The sequence below is a fragment of the Hyla sarda genome, chromosome 1, assembly GCF_029499605.1.
Source record: "Hyla sarda isolate aHylSar1 chromosome 1, aHylSar1.hap1, whole genome shotgun sequence".
Taxonomy (NCBI): Eukaryota; Metazoa; Chordata; class Amphibia; order Anura; family Hylidae; genus Hyla; species Hyla sarda.
Window position 1 is genome coordinate 607375163 of NC_079189.1, and position 19322 is coordinate 607394484.

Genomic DNA, 19322 nt, shown 5'->3' on the forward strand with positions numbered 1-19322 from the left:
GTATGACCAAATATGTGTATCACGGTATTTTTTTTAACTTACGGCGGTTCTACGGTATATAACGGTATTTTCACACACCTCTCCCAAATCATGTGACCCGCCAGCGCTGTTCTTCCAACCTCCTCCTCATGTAATCTCCTTACTACTGGGGTCACACACTGATAACACACTGTAACAAACCTCCTCCTCATGTAATCTCCTTACTACTGGGATCACACACTGATAACACACTGTAACAAACCTCCTCCTCATGTAATCTCCTTACTACTGGGGTCACACACTGATAACACACTGTAACAAACCTCCTCCTCATGTAATCTCCTTACTACTGGGGTGGCAGGGTTTTGCTGGATGGATGGGTGCTTCTGATGCTGGCTAACTTTATTGCTGCGGGCGGAGCGGCGCCTCCATCAAGAGTGCGCTCTAGGCCGCTGCCTATTTTGCCTATAGGCAGAGCCGGCCCTGGATGGAACTCACTGTACGCCAGTGGTCTCCAACCTGCAGACCTCCAGTTGTTGCAAAACTACAACTCCCAGCATGCCTGGACAGCCAATGGCTGTATATATATGTATATTATATCTACACACACACATATATAAATAAATATATATATATATATATATATATATATATATATATATATATATATATATACATACACACATAGAGAGAGAGAAAATGCACAATCATCAGGTGTTGCAGTATCTTGTACCTTTCTTATTGGACTAACAGTATTTTGTAGAGAAGATTTCGGGATTCCTCCCTTTATCAAGTCAGAAGCATGTCATGAGAAATCATGAGTAGAGATGAGCGAACTTTTCAAAAATTCGATTCGGCCAATTTGTCGAATTTTCCGAAAAAGTTTGTTTCGATACGAATTTTTTAGCGGCGAATCTATATTAAAAAAGGCTATTTCTAGCCTACATACATCCTCTATAGGGGTATAGAACACTTTGCTGTGTTCTAAAACGCATATGGAGTGTGCTGGGTTAGTGAAATAATAGTTATTCAGAATAACATGCAGATTACCGTCATCGCTTTTAGAATCACTGCCGCACAGCAGCACAATGACAGAGCCTGGTGGTGGCATCAGTGTCAGGACACCATATAGTGGCTGAATGGCACAGCGTGGAGGTGTTGGCAGCATGAGGAGACCATATAGTGGCTGAATGACACAGCGTGGAGGTGTTGGCAGCATGAGGAGACCATATAGTGGCTGAATGGCACAGCGTGGAGGTGTTGGCAGCATGAGGAGACCATATAGTGGCTGAATGACACAGCGTGGAGGTGTTGGCAGCATGAGGAGACCATATAGTGGCTGAATGACACAGCGTGGAGGTGTTGGCAGCATGAGGAGACCATATAGTGGCTGAATGGCACAGCGTGGAGGTGTTGGCAGCATGAGGAGACCATATAGTGGCTGAATGACACAGCGTGGAGGTGTTGGCAGCATGAGGACACCATTGGATGAGGCTGAAGCATAAGGACGCCATATAGTGGCTGAATGACACAGCCTGGAGTTGGCTGATGCACAAGTACACAGCAGGGCTTCACAATCCCCCTCAAAAAACACCACAATTTTAGAAATTTTTGAAAAATTTTTGGATAGCGGGTGCTACCTATGAGAAAATTTGAGATTCCCAGACCCAGGCCCCACAGCGGCATCAGTAACCCATATATTGCTTGAATGACACAGCCTGGAGTTGGCTGATGCACGAGTACACAGCAGGGCTTCACAATCCCCCCGCAAAAAACAACACAATTTTAGAAATTTTTGAAAAAGATTTTGGATAGCCGGTGCTACCTATGAGAAAATTAGAAATTCACAGACCCAGGCCCCACAGCGGCATCTGTAACCCATATATTGCCTTAATGACACAGCCTGGAGTTGGCTGATGCACAAGTACACACAGGGCTTCACAATCCCCCCCAGAAAACACCACAATTTTAGAAATTTTTGAAAAAGATTTTGGATAGCGGGTGCTACCTACGAGCAAATTTGAAATTCCCAGACCCAGGCCCAACAGCGCCATCATTTTTTGATTTGAAATTTAAAACAACCTTTGCGTGTCCCGGACCCCAGCGTGTGGGTACAAAGCACCAAATCCAACAAGCCCCCACAGGGCTCATGTGGCCGTGAGGTTTATGCAACGTCTCCATTGCCCTGACCGGCCATTGTTTCCAAGACTTCTCGCCAAGGCAAATCATGTGAAGAACAGCGTGACACCGCTGTGACCTGCACACATGGTATGCTGAAGGGCCACTGAGACTTGTCCGGGCAGTGGAGGCTTAAGACACAGTGGAGGATGTGGAGGCGGAGAAGCACACTGTCACAGGACCAACGGGCTGACAGAGTGTAGCAGGAAGCAGCATTGAGTACACACTAGGGCTTCAGAATCCCAAAGAAAAAACTTTTAAAAAAATTTAAGAATATTTAGGACAGCGGGTGCTACACATATATTGCCTGAATGACACAGCCTGGAGTTGGCTGATGCATGAGTACACACTAGGGCTTCACAATCCCTCCAAAAAAACAACAATTGTAGAAATTTATGAAGAAGACTTTTGGATAGCGGGTGCTACCTATGAGAAAATTTGAAATTCCCAGACCCAGGCCCAGCAGCGCCATCAGTAAACCATATATTATATATATATTGCCTGAATGACACAGGCTGGAGTTGGCTGAAGCATGAGTACGCACCAAAGCTTCACAATCCCTAATAAAAAAGACAAACATTTTTGACGAAAAATTTTATCGAAAATTTAGGACAGCGAGTGCTCTCTATATATTACCAGAATGACGCAGCCTGGAGTTGGCTGCAACATGAGGAGACCATTGAAATGTGTGATTTTTTTATTTGAAATTTAAATCAAAATTTGTGTCCCGGACCCCGCCGGACCTAATCTCACAAGCACCCACAGGGCTCATGTGCCGTAAGATGTAGGCACAACGTCTCCATAGCCCTGACCGGCCATTTTTGTTTTTTGTACCTTTTTTTTAATAACAAGCGCATATCCAAGAGTCCAGAAGACTCTATAATGCAGGACGGTGGACCACCAAAAGACATTCTTCTATAAAATAATTTTTTATGAAATAAAGAAGCAGAGTTCATCCCTTACGCAACAATCTTTCAATGGTGTAATGGTTATTATTGTGGAAAATTCAAGTTTATTACTGTGATAATTATCAGAAAATTTTGAAAAAAAAACATACCCAAGAGTGTTTAATAACGCCATACATTGCACCATAAATGTTGAAATTTAAATTAAGCATGTATGTATGTATTTCAAAAATTCTAAAATTAAAGGCCCAAGCCCAGAAGCATCATGAAGTCAAGTAGTCCCTGAAAGACACAGGAGCAGTCAGGAGTAGGCTTCAGCAGTACCCAAGAGGCTTTAATAACCCCTTACATTGCACGATCACTCGCGAGATCGAGCAATAACAGGGGTGCTATGGCCTCAGAGGTCCGGGGCTGCACGCGCGCTACACTGACAATTTGGGGGTCACTACGCAAGCAACTGAGCATGCATCATGCCATTTGCGCCAGTGACTCGGAGGGACTACCTGCCTCCATCTCCACTGCATACTGCCACGGTGTGTCTGGGTCCTCTGTCTCAACTTCCTCATAACCCTCCAGCTCCTCTGGCTGCTCCTGCTCCTCCTCTCCTGTCCGATGACTAGAAACACTGGCCATCTCATCCAACCTAAACTGTGCTCCGCTCTGCCCCTCATCATCCTCCTCCTCCTCCAGTTTAACCCCCTCAGGGCTTATGTAGCCTTGAGATTTAGGCGCAACGTCTCCATTGCCGTGACCAGCCATGGTTTCAATAATTTGTTGTAGGAAATGTAGGAGTGGAATTACGTCGTTCATTGCGTAATCCAGGCGACTGACAAATAATGTGGCTTCCTCAAGGGGCCTCAGCAAACGGCAGGTGTCACGTATGAGCTGCCACTGGTTCACATTGAAGTTACACAGGGGAGTACTCCTATCTGCTTGGATCATCAAGAAATCGGTGATGGCTTTTCTTTGTTCGTATAGTCTGTCCAACATATGGAGGGTGGAATTCCAACGTGTGGCAACGTCACAAACAAGACTATGTTGTGGGATACCGTTCTGACGCTGCAGCTCAAGGAAGGTGTGCTTGGCGGTGTACGAGTGGCTGAAGTGCATGCACAGTTTCCTTGCCATTTTCAGGATGTTTTGCAAATGGGGTGAAGACTTGAGGAAGTGCTTGACAACCCGATTCAACACGTGTGCCATGCAGGGCGCATGTTTCACACTTCCTTGTCGCAGCGCGGACACGATGTTCTTCCCGTTGTCGGTCACCATGGTTCCCATTTCCAGATTTCGTGGAGTAAGCCATACTCGGATTTCTTTACGAATGAACTTTAGCAGTTCCTCCCGTGTGACTCCATTCACCAAGGCAAACCATGTGAAGAAAAGCTTGACACCGCCTTGCCCTACACACATGGTACGAAGAAGGGCCACCAAGATTTGGACCTGCAGTGGAGGATGAGGACACGGTGGAGGATGAGGAGGTGGCGTCGCACACTGTAACATAACCAACTGCCTGGGAGCAAGAGCGTGGAGGAGGAAGCGGTGTGACCTGTCCAAGTTGCTGTTGTGGCTGTGCAGGAACCACATTTACCCAGTGGGCCGTAAAAGACAAGTATTGTCCCTGCCCGTAGTTACAGCTCCACACATCGGCGCTGCCTTGCACTTTTGAACACACCGACAGGCTCAGGGACTGGCCCACCTTCTCTTGTACAAACTGCACTCTGTCACACCATTCTGAGCAGCAGAAGATTTGTGGAGCAAAAAAAAAAAATCAATAGAGCTGAAAAATGAGGAGATAAGATGCTTCAGAAAGTTTAGGCAGCTTGGAGATCTGTATGAGGCAGCTGACAGCTATCTGCCCATCTCTGCTGCAATGCTCAATAACGTGAATAGGTTTAGCTATCAATGATCCTTCTTAGGCTGCTTTCACACTATGAGGTTCTCCCATTAATACACGTACGTTTGAAACATAATTATTAACACACGTTAAACAACCCTATTAAAGTCAATGGGTTTTTTCGTTTACCCTTTGTCACACGTTATAGCCCGTCATGACTAACGTACGTTAGTTGCGACGGGAGAAATAACGTGACATGCACTCATTTTTCGCACGTCACAAGAAACGAGTATATTAACATATGTTATTTTTAACATTGAAGTCTATGGCCGACATACGTTAGAAAATACACCCGTTAATGCCCGTTATTATAACGGACATTATTTTTACTGAGCATGCTCAGAAGAGGTGACATCAGTAGACTCCTGCAGTGCTGAGGGACTACTACTTCTCCCATCATGGAACAGACTTGTTTCCATGCTGGGAGTAGTAATTCCCCACTGCAGGAGTCTGCCGACAGCTGGGGAGGTTACATTAGTGTTTGTACTACTACCCCCATCATGATGGGGGTTGTAGTACAGGGGCTGAGGGATTGATTGCACTTCTGACACCCGATGCGATCAGAAGTTATTAAGCAGGGGAGCAGGCGGCATGGTCCGCAACCCTGCTATCACCGATGTATTTTTTACTTTCATTTTTAAATTCCCCCGCCGGGATCCCTGAATGGCCGGTACTGAGGAGCCAATCAGGGATCCCCCTGGGGTTTTAAAAATGGACAATTTGAGGGGACATTTATATAATCAACGTGTTTATTGTGGGGGGGGGGGGCATAGAGCGCTATATATCTAGCCCCTGCCAGAGCATTAATTAATAAAAATATAACCCCCGCCAGCCCAATTATAAGTATATATCTATACCCCCGCCAGCGCATACTGTGACCCCACCAGCGAATTTATAAGTTTATATCTATACCCCCCACCAGCGCATACTGTGATCCCTCCAGCGCATTTAAGTATGTATCTATACCCCCCGCCAGCGCATACTGTGACCCCGCCAGCGCATTTGTCCTAATTTTCTATTGCAGCGCTATAAGTGACAACCATACCTATCAGAACGTATTCAGCAGCCGCCCCGCCAGATGATCCTGACAGATATACTATTCATTCATATCATAGCGCCGGCAGCTGTATATGTATATAGATGTGCTGGGGGGGCAGACATATAGCGTTATCTGCCCCCCACGGCGCTTCTATATACATATGCAGCTTCTGTGATATGAATGAATTTTATACCTGTCAGGATCATCGGCCGGGTGGCTGCAGGATGCGCTCCTGACATATATACTTGTCATATATAGCGCATTTGTACAGCGTTATATATGACAAGTATATATGTCAGGGCGCATCCAGCAGCTGCTCAGCCGATGATCCTGACAGGTATACAATTCATTCATATCGCGGCAGCTGCATATGTATATAAAAGCGCTGTGGGGGGCAGATAACGCTATATGTCTGCCCCCCCCAGGACATCTATATACATATACAGCTGCCGGCGCTATGAATGAATAGTATATCTGTGGGGGATCATCTGGCGGGGCGCTGCTGAATACGTTCTGATAGGTATGGTTGTCATTTATAGCTGCAATAGAAAAATACATTGTGATCGCTCCCCTGCTTAATAACTTCTGATCGCATCGGGTATCAGAAGTGAGACCCGGTGCGATCAATCCCTCGGCCCCTGTACTACAACCCCCATCATGGAACAGACTCTGTTCAATGATGGGAGTAGTAGTACAAACACTAATGTAGCCTCCCCAGCTGTCTGCAGACTCCCGCTGCTAGGGATTTACTAACTCCCATCATGGAAACAAGTCTGTTCCATGATGGGAGTAGTAGTAGTCCTGGCTGTGGGAGTCTGTAGGCAGAGGTGTAAAAACGTCCAGTATATGACGGATGTTTTGTAGAAACCCATAATTCACCCGTTATTAAACATCTGTTAATAATACATAATAACATTAACAATAACATTTATTAACGGGTGAACTTCATAGTGTGAAAGCAGCCTCAGTGTAACAGCACAGCACTCTGCACTCCTGCCTTTCCCTAATGCTGATGTGACGTTGCAGTGTAACGCTGTGGTATGAGACACGCACGCACGCGCGCGCGCGCGCGCGCGCACACACACACACACACACACACACGCACGCACGCACACGCACGCACACGCACGCACGCACGCACGCACGCACACACGCACACACGCACACACGCACACACGCACACGCACACACACGCACAGTCCCGTCCTCTCCATCTGAGCGCATAGATGAAATGAAGAGAGGCAAGATGGCCGCCGATTATATAGGGGCTGTGACATCACAGGAGTCAGTGAACACTGATAGGCTGCATCTCACATGTGATTCCCGCCTACCTTCATTCCCGCCCTCCCATAATCCCCTGCCCCATGTACTCACATGTGGATCCGCCATCTTAGGTCTACAATAGCCAGGAACGCTGTAAAAATGAGTTTAATGGCGCAATAGAATCGCGGCGATATTCGTATTCGCTGCAAATCGAGTTTTTCATAAAATTCGTAACGAATTCGGGTTCGTCAAGTTCGATTCGCTCATCTCTAATCATGAGAAAAAGGGAGGAATCCAAAAATCTTCTCTACAAAATACTGTTAGTCCAATAAAAAAAAAGTACAAGATTCTGCAACACCCGAGGATTGTGCATCACTGGACTAATACGGCTTCTTCTAACTATATATATATATACACACACATATATATACACACACACAAACCTTCACCAGCAGAGCTGAACAGGAAGTGTACTAACAGGACCTGCGATGATGTCACAGTCAGGTGATCAGTCACATGGAGGAGGAGGAGGAGTCACATGATCAGGGGCTGCTGCTCTCGGCTCATCTGCTCAGTGTAGAGATAAATGATGTCAGAGGACGGTGACTGTAGGTGTCTATGTGGATAAGAAGATGTATGGACACCGACAATAACAGGACAAAATACACTAAATGTCTGTATTATAGTATATACATGTAGTATAGTATTATAGTATATACATGTATTATAGTATTATAGTATATACATGTATTATAGTATTATAGTATATACATGTATTATAGTATTATAGTATATACATGTATTATAGTATTATAGTATATACATGTATTATAGTATTATAGTATATACATGTATTATAGTATTATAGTATATACATGTATTATAGTATTATAGTATATACATATATTATAGTGTATATGTCAGAGGACGGTGACTGTAGGTGTCTATGTGGATAAGAAGATGTATGGACACCGACAATAACAGGACAAAATACACTAAATGTCTGTATTATAGTATATACATGTATTATAGTATTATAGTATATACATGTATTATAGTATTATAGTATATACATGTATTATAGTATTATAGTATATACATAGTTAGTTACATAGTTAGTATGGTTGAAAAAAGACATACGTCCATCAAGTCCAACCAGGGAATTGAAGTGAAGGGTGTAAGGGGATAAGGGAAAGGGATGTAGTTTTATAATTCTGCATAAGCATTAATGTTATTTTGTTCCAGGAATGTATCTAACCCTGCTTTAAAGCTGTTAATTGTTCCTGCTGTGACCAGTTCCTGAGGTAGACCGTTCCATAAATTCACAGTCCTCACGGTAAAGAAGGCGTGTCGCCCCTTTAGACTAAACCTTTTCTTCTCCAGACGGAGGGAGTGCCCCCTCGTCCTTTGGGGGGGGTTTAACCTGGAACAGTTTTTCTCCATATTTTTTGTATGGGCCATTTATATACTTATATACGTTTATCATATCCCCCCTTAAACGTCTCTTCTCAAGACTAAACAATTGTAACTCCTTTAATCGCTCCTCATAGCTAAGATGTTCCATGCCCCATATTAGTTTAGTCGCGCGTCTCTGCACCCTTTCCAACTCCGCAGTGTCCCTTTTATGGACAGGTGCCCAAAACTGAACAGCATATTCCAGGTGAGGCCGTACCAATGATTTATAAAGGGGGAGTATTATGTCCCTGTCCCTTGAGTCCATGCCTCTTTTGATACATGACAATATCCTGCCGGCTTTGGAAGCAGCAGCCTGACATTGCATGCTATTCTGTAGTCTGTGATCTACAAGTACACCCAGATCCTTCTCTACTAGTGACTCTGACAGTTTAATCCCCCCTAAGACATACGACGCATGCAGGTTATTAGTACCCAGATGCATAACTTTACATTTATCCACATTGAACCTCATTTGCCAAGTGGATGCCCAGACACTTAGTCTATCCAAGTCATCTTGTAACTTATGCACATCCTCTATAGACTGTACCGTGCTACAAAGCTTGGTGTCATCTGCAAAGATAGAAATAGAGCTGTTAATACCATCCTCTATATCATTGATAAATAAATTAAACAGCAGCGGGCCCAGTACTGAACCTTGGGGTACACCACTAATAACCGGGGACCAATCAGAGTACGAATCATTGACCACCACTCACTGGGTACGATCCATGAGCCAGTGTTCAATCCAGTTACAAACTAAAGTTTCCAAGCCCAAGGACCTTAACTTACCTGTCAGATGTCTGTGAGGGACAGTATCAAACGCTTTAGCAAAATCCAGAAACACTATATCCACAGCCATTCCTCTGTATACACAGCCCCCCTCTATATACACAGCCCCCCTCTATATACACAGCCCCCCTCTATATACAGAGCCCCCCTCTATATACACAGCCCCCCCCCCCCCCCCCTCTATATCCACAGCCATTCCTCTGTCAAGGCTTCTACTCACCTCTTCATAAAAGCAAATTAGATTGGTTTGACAACTTCTATCCTTAGTAAACCCATGCTGGCTATCACTTATAATACTATTATCCCCTATGTATTCCTGTATGTAATCCCTTATAAGTCCTTCAAACAATTTACCCACAATGCACGTTAGACTTACCGGTCTATAATTGCCTGGCGAAGACCTAGAGCCCTTCTTGAAGATTGGTACCACATTAGCCTTGCGCCAGTCCCTTGGCACAATACCAGACACCAGAGAATCTCTAAATATCATGAACAGGGGTACAGATATTACTGAACTTACCTCTCTAAGAACTCTTGGGTGTAGTCCATCCGGCCCTGGAGATTTGCTTATATTTACTTTACTTAACTTACCTTGTACCATCTCTACATTAAGCCAGTTCAGTACATTACATGATGTGTTACCAGCACTGACCTGGCCAATGTCAGCTCCTTTTTCCATAGTGTATACAGAACTAAAGAACCCATTCAGTAGCTCCGCTTTCTCTTTATCGCCTGTGACAACCTCCCCATTATCATTATTAAGGGGTCCTACATGCTCTGTCCTTTGTTTTTTTGCATTTATATATCTAAAAAAATATTTAGGATTAGTTTTGCTTTCTTCGGCCACATGTCTCTCATTTTGAATTTTTGCTGTTTTTATTACATTTTTACAGATTTTATTAAGCTCCTTGTACTGTTTAAATGTTATAGCTGACCCATCAGATTTGAATTTTTTGAAGGCTATTTTTTTGTTGTTTATTGCTCTTTTAACCTCATGTGTCAGCCATGTAGGATTTAGTTTTAATCGTTTATATTTGTTCCCCTTTGGTATATATTTAGCTGTATAGTTATTTAGAGTTGATTTAAAGATGTCCCATTTACCTTCTGTATCAGTATTTGAGAACACCTCCCCCCAGTCTATGTCCTGTAGTGCAGATCTCAGCCCAGGGAAATTTGCCTTTTTAAAGTTATATGTTTTTGCCTTCCCCGTCTGTCTTTGTTTTCTACATTTTAAGTCAAAAGTAACTATATTGTGGTCGCTATTACCAAGGTTTTCCCGCACAGTTACATTACCAACCAGCTCTGCGTTGTTGGAAATGATCAGATCCAACAAGGCATCACTTCTTGTTGGGTCCTCCACAAACTGGCCCATAAAATTATCCTGCAATAAATTTAGGAATTTTCTCCCCTTTGTAGTTTTAGCCAACCCCCGGCCCCAATCTATATCTGGATAGTTAAAATCTCCCATTATTACCACTGTACCTGCCCGGGCGGCCCTCTCTATTTGTTTATACAGCCGACCTTCTATCTCTTCAGTGATATTAGGGGGTCTGTAAATTACACCAAATATTATTTTTTCAGTATTTCCCTCCTTTTGTAATTCTACCCACAGTGATTCCACCTCCTCAGAATCATCACACACTATGGCATCGTTCACACTGACTTTCATACCACTTCTTACATACAGACAGACTCCACCACCTTTTCTGTTCATTCTATCCTTGCGAAACAATGTAAACCCCTGCAGATTGACAGCCCAGTCATGCGAGGAGTCCAGCCATGTCTCAGTGACCCCAACTATATCAATATGTTCCTCCAGTATCAAGGCCTCAAGCTCCCCCATTTTATTTGCTAGGCTTCTGGCATTTGTGAACATACACTTTACATTTCCATTAAGTTTTACACATATAGTCTCACTAATGGGATTTTCAGAGTTATTGGGGTTAATGTCATTTTTTGAGTTATAAGGGCTAATTGTACTATTTAAGTTATTGGGGCCAATGGGATTTTTTGAGTTATTATAGTATTATAGTATTATAGTATATACATGTATTATAGTATATACATGTATTATAGTATTATAGTATATACATGTATTATAGTATTATAGTATATACATGTATTATAGTATTATAGTATATACATGTATTATAGTATTATAGTATATACATGTATTATAGTATTATAGTATATACATGTATTATAGTATTATAGTATATACATGTATTATAGTATTATAGTATATACATGTATTATAGTATTATAGTATATACATGTATTATAGTGTATATATCAGAGGACGGTGACTGTAGGTGTCTATGTGGATAAGAAGATGTATGGACACCGACAATAACAGGACAAAATACACTAAATGTCTGTATTATAGTATATACATGTATTATAGTATTATAGTATATACATGTATTATAGTATTATAGTATATACATGTATTATAGTATTATAGTATATACATGTATTATAGTATATATGTCAGAGGACGGTGACTGTAGGTGTCTATGTGGATAAGAAGATGTATGGACACCGACAATAACAGGACAAAATACACTAAATGTCTGTATTATAGTATATACATGTATTATAGTATTATAGTATATACATGTATTATAGTATTATAGCATATACATGTATTATAGTATTATAGTATATACATGTATTATTATAGTATTATAGTATATACATGTATTATAGTATTATAGTATATACATGTATTATAGTATTATAGTATATACATGTATTATAGTATATACATGTATTATAGTATATACCTGTATTATAGTATTATAGTATATACATGTATTATAGTATTATAGGATATACATGTATTATAGTATTATAGTATATACATGTATTATAGTATTATAGGATATACATGTATTATAGTATTATAGTATATACATGTATTATAGTGTATATGTCAGAGGACGGTGACTGTAGGTGTCTATGTGGATAAGAAGATGTATGGACACCGACAATAACAGGACAAAATACACTAAATGTCTGTATTATAGTATATACATGTATTATAGTATTATAGTATATACATGTATTATAGTATTATAGTATATACATGTATTATAGTATTATAGTATATACATGTATTATAGTATTATAGTATATACATGTATTATAGTATATACATGTATTATAGTATTATAGTATATACATGTATTATAGTATTATAGTATATACATGTATTATAGTATTATAGTATATACATGTATTATAGTATTATAGTATATACATGTATTATAGTATTATAGTATATACATGTATTATAGTATTATAGCATATACATGTATTATAGTATTATAGCATATACATGTATTATAGTATTATAGTATATACATGTATTATAGTATTATAATATATACATGTATTATAGTATATATGTATTATAGTATATATGTATTATAGTATTATAGTATATACATGTATTATAGTATATACATGTATTATAGTATTATAGCATATACTTGTATTATAGTATATACATGTATTATAGTATTATAGTATATACATGTATTATAGTATATACATGTATTATAGTATTATAGTATATACATGTATTATAGTGTATATGTCAGAGGACGGTGACTGTAGGTGTCTATGTGGATAAGAAGATGTATGGACACCGACAATAACAGGACAAAATACACTAAATGTCTGTATTATAGTATATACATGTATTATAGTATTATAGTATATACATGTATTATAGTATATACATGTATTATAGTATTATAGTATATACATGTGTTATAGTATTATAGTATATACATGTGTTATAGTATTATAGTATATACATGTATTATAGTATTATAGTATATACATGTATTATAGTATTATAGCATATACATGTATTATAGTATTATAGTATATACATGTATTATAGTATTATAGTATATACATGTATTATAGTATTATAGTATATACATGTATTATAGTATTATAGTATATACATGTATTATAGTATTATAGTATATACATGTATTATAGTATTATAGTATATACATGTATTATAGTATATACATGTATTATAGTATTATAGTATATACATGTATTATAGTATATACAAGTATTATAGTATATACATGTATTATAGTATTATAGTATATACATGTATTATAGTATTATAGTGTATACATGTATTATAGTATATACATGTATTATAGTATTATAGTATATACATGTATTATAGTATTATAGTATATACATGTATTATAGTATATACATGTATTATAGTATTATAGTATATACATGTATTATAGTATATACATGTATTATAGTATTATAGTATATACATGTATTATAGTATTATAGTATATACATGTATTATAGTATTATAGTATATACATGTATTATAGTATATACATGTATTATAGTATTATAGTGTATACATGTATTATAGTATTATAGTATATACATGTATTATAGTATTATAGTATATACATGTATTATAGTATTATAGTATATACATGTATTATAGTATATACATGTATTATAGTATTATAGTATATACATGTGTTATAGTATTATAGTATATACATGTGTTATAGTATTATAGTATATACATGTATTATAGTATTTACATGTATTATAGTGTTATAGTATATACATGTATTATAGTATTATAGTATATACATGTATTATAGTATTATAGTATATAAATGTATTATAGTATATACATGTATTATAGTATTATAGTATATACATGTGTTATAGTATTATAGTATATACATGTGTTATAGTATTATAGTATATACATGTATTATAGTATATACATGTATTATAGTATTATAGTATATACATGTATTATAGTATTATAGTATATACATGTATTATAGTATTATAGTATATACATGTATTATAGTATATACATGTATTATAGCATATACATGTATTATAGTATATACATGTATTATAGTATTATAGTATATACATGTATTATAGTATTATAGTATATACATGTATTATAGTATTATAGCATATACATGTATTATAGTATTATAGCATATACATGTATTATAGTATTATAGCATATACATGTATTATAGTATTATAGTATATACATGTATTATAGTATTATAGTATATACATGTATTATAGTATATATGTATTATAGTATTATAGTATATACATGTATTATAGTATATACATGTATTATAGTATTATAGCATATACATGTATTATAGTATATACATGTATTATAGTATTATAGTATATACATGTATTATAGTATATACATGTATTATAGTATTATAGTATATACATGCATTATAGTGTATATGTCAGAGGACGGTGACTGTAGGTGTCTATGTGGATAAGAAGATGTATGGACACCGACAATAACAGGACAAAATACACTAAATGTCTGTATTATAGTATATACATGTATTATAGTATTATAGCATATACATGTATTATAGTATTATAGTATATACATGTATTATAGTATAATAGTATATACATGTATTATAGTATTATAGTATATACATGTATTATAGTATTATAGTATATACATGTATTATAGTATATACATGTATTATAGTATTATAGCATATACATGTATTATAGTATTATAGTATATACATGTATTATAGTATTATAGTATATACATGTATTATAGTATATACATGTATTATAGTATTATAGTATATACATGTGTTATAGTATTATAGTATATACATGTATTATAGTATATACATGTATTATAGTATTATAGTATATACATGTATTATAATATTATAGTATATACATGTATTATAGTATTATAGTATATACATGTATTATAGTATTATAGTATATACATGTATTATAGTATTATAGTATATACATGTATTATAGTATTATAGTATATACATGTATTATAGTATATACATGTATTATAGTATTATAGTATATACATGTATTATAGTATATACAAGTATTATAGTATATACATGTATTATAGTATTATAGTATATACATGTATTATAGTATATACATGTATTATAGTATTATAGTATATACATGTATTATAGTATATACATGTATTATAGTATTATAGTATATACATGTATTATAGTATATACATGTATTATAGTATTATAGTATATACATGTATTATAGTATATACATGTATTATAGTATTATAGTATATATATGTATTATAGTATTATAGTATATACATGTATTATAGTGTATACATGTATTATAGTATATACATGTATTATAGTATTATAGTGTATACATGTATTATAGTATTATAGTGTATACATGTATTATAGTATTATAGTGTATACATGTATTATAGTATTATAGTATATACATGTATTATAGTATTATTGTATATACATGTATTATAGTATTATAGTATATACATGTATTATAGTATTATAGTATATACATGTATTATAGTATTATAGTATATACATGTATTATAGTATTATAGTATATACATGTATTATAGTATATACATGTATTATAGTATTATAGTATATACATGTGTTATAGTATTATAGTATATACATGTGTTATAGTATTATAGTATATACATGTATTATAGTATATACATGTATTATAGTATTATAGTATATACATGTATTATAGTATTATAGTATATACATGTATTATAGTATTATAGTATATAAATGTATTATAGTATATACATGTATTATAGTATTATAGTATATACATGTGTTATAGTATTATAGTATATACATGTGTTATAGTATTATAGTATATACATGTCTTATAGTATATACATGTATTATAGTATTATAGTATATACATGTATTATAGTATTATAGTATATACATGTATTATAGTATAATAGTATATACATGTATTATAGTATTATAGTATATACATGTATTATAGCATATACATGTATTATAGTATTATAGTATATACATGTATTATAGTATTATAGTATATACATGTATTATAGTATATACATGTATTATAGCATATACATGTATTATAGTATATACATGTATTATAGTATTATAGTATATACATGTATTATAGTATTATAGCATATACATGTATTATAGTATTATAGCATATACATGTATTATAGTATTATAGTATATACATGTATTATAGTATTATAGTATATACATGTATTATAGTATTATAGCATATACATGTATTATAGTATTATAGTATATACATGTATTATAGTATTATAATATATACATGTATTATAGTATATACATGTATTATAGTATATATGTATTATAGTATATATGTATTATAGTATTATAGTATATACATGTATTATAGTATATACATGTATTATAGTATATACATGTATTATAGTATTATAGTATATGCATGTATTATAGTATTATAGTATATACATGTATTATAGTATTATAGTATATACATGTATTATAGTATTATAGTATATACATGTATTATAGTATTATAGTATATACATATATTATAGTATTATAGTATATACATATATTATAGTATTATAGTATATACATGTATTATAGTATTATAGTATATACATGTATTATAGTATATACATGTATTATAGTATTATAGTATATACATGTATTATAGTATTATAGTATATACATGTATTATAGCATATACATGTATTATAGTATTATAGTATATACATGTATTATAGTATTATAGTATATACATGTATTATAGTATTATAGTATATACATGTATTATAGTGTATATGTCAGAGGACGGTGACTGTAGGTGTCTATGTGGATAAGAAGATGTATGGACACCGACAATAACAGGACAAAATACACTAAATGTCTGTATTATAGTATATACATGTATTATAGTATTATAGTATATACATGTATTATAGTATTATAGTATATACATGTATTATAGTATTATAGCATATACATGTATTATAATATTATAGTATATACATGTATTATAGTATATACATGTATTATAGTATTATAGTATATACATGTATTATAGTATTATAGTATATACATGTATTATAGTATATACAAGTATTATAGTATATACATGTATTATAGTATTATAGTATATACATGTATTATAGTATATACATGTATTATAGTATTATAGTATATACATGTATTATAGTATATACATGTATTATAGCATTATAGTATATACATGTATTATAGTATATACATGTATTATAGTATTATAGTATATACATGTATTATAGTGTATACATGTATTATAGTATATACATGTATTATAGTATTATAGTATATACATGTATTATAGTGTTATAGTATATACATGTATTATAGTATATACATGTATTATAGTATTATAGTATATGCATGTATTATAGTATTATAGTATTATAGTATTATAGCATATACATGTATTATAGTATATACATGTATTATAGCATATACATGTATTATAGCATATACATGTATTATAGTGTATACATATATTATAGTATACACATGTATTATAGTATATACATGTATGATAGTATTATAGTATATACATGTTTATTATAGTATATACATGTATTATAGTAATATAGTATATACATGTATTATAGCATATACATGTATTATATTGTATTCATGTATTATAGTGTATACATGTATTATAGTATTATAGTGTATACATGTATTGTAGTATATACATGTATTATAGTATATACATGTATTATAGTATTATAGTATATACATGTATTATAGTATTATAGTATATACATGTATTATAGTATATACATGTATTATAGTATTATAGTATATACATGTATTATAGTATATACATGTATTATAGCATTATAGTATATACATGTATTATAGTATATACATGTATTATAGTATTATAGTATATACATGTATTATAGTGTATACATGTATTATAGTATATACATGTATTATAGTATTATAGTATATACATGTATTATAGTGTTATAGTATATACATGTATTATAGTATATACATGTATTATAGTATTATAGTATATGCATGTATTATAGTATTATAGTATTATAGTATTATAGCATATACATGTATTATAGTATATACATGTATTATAGTATATATATGTATTATAGCATATACATGTATTATAGCATATACATGTATTATAGTGTATACATATATTATAGTATACACATGTATTATAGTATATACATGTATGATAGTATTATAGTATATACATGTTTATTATAGTATATACATGTATTATAGTAATATAGTATATACATGTATTATAGCATATACATGTATTATATTGTATTCATGTATTATAGTGTATACATGTATTATAGTATTATAGTGTATACATGTATTGTAGTATATACATGTATTATAGTATATACATGTATTATAGTATTATAGTATATACATGTATTATAGTATTATAGTATATACATGTATTATAGTATTATAGTATATACAATTATTATAGTATATACATGTATTATAGTATATACATGTATTATAGTATTATAGCATATACATGTATTATAGTATTATAGTATATACATGTATTATAGTATTATAGTATATACATGTATTATAGTATTATAGTATATACATGTATTATAGTATTATAGTATATACATGTATTATAGTATTATAGTATATACATGCATTATAGTATTATAGTATATACATCAGGGGTGTGGAAATTAAAAAAAAAATTACTTGTCCAAGGGACTAAAATGGAGCCCAATCTACTTGTCCTGTTCCGCAAAATAATTTCAACCAAAATAGTATATGAATGAGGTGTTTTATTTATAGAAACTTAAAACAGCCCTAAAAACACTTTAATGCCATCAATTAGGAAACAATTGAACTAGTAACATTATATAACTAACACC

General features: G+C 33.7%; 2 protein-coding genes across 3 annotated transcripts in view; one reads left to right on the forward strand and one right to left on the reverse strand.

Moving 5' to 3' along the window:
* Positions 1-7756, reverse strand: part of LOC130296856 (zinc finger protein 3-like) — a 36166-nt gene extending 28410 nt beyond the window's left edge. Inside the window, exon 1 of one of the 2 annotated variants that reach the window (XM_056548874.1) lies at positions 7702-7756. The gene's annotated coding sequence lies outside the window, so the exon portion shown is untranslated. The remainder of the gene's footprint in view (positions 1-7701) is intronic. The other variant, XM_056548867.1, reaches the window with a different exon arrangement.
* LOC130297303 (uncharacterized) overlaps positions 1-19322 on the forward strand; it is a 194104-nt gene that overhangs the window by 119288 nt on the left and 55494 nt on the right. The gene's annotated exons all lie outside the window — the stretch shown is intronic.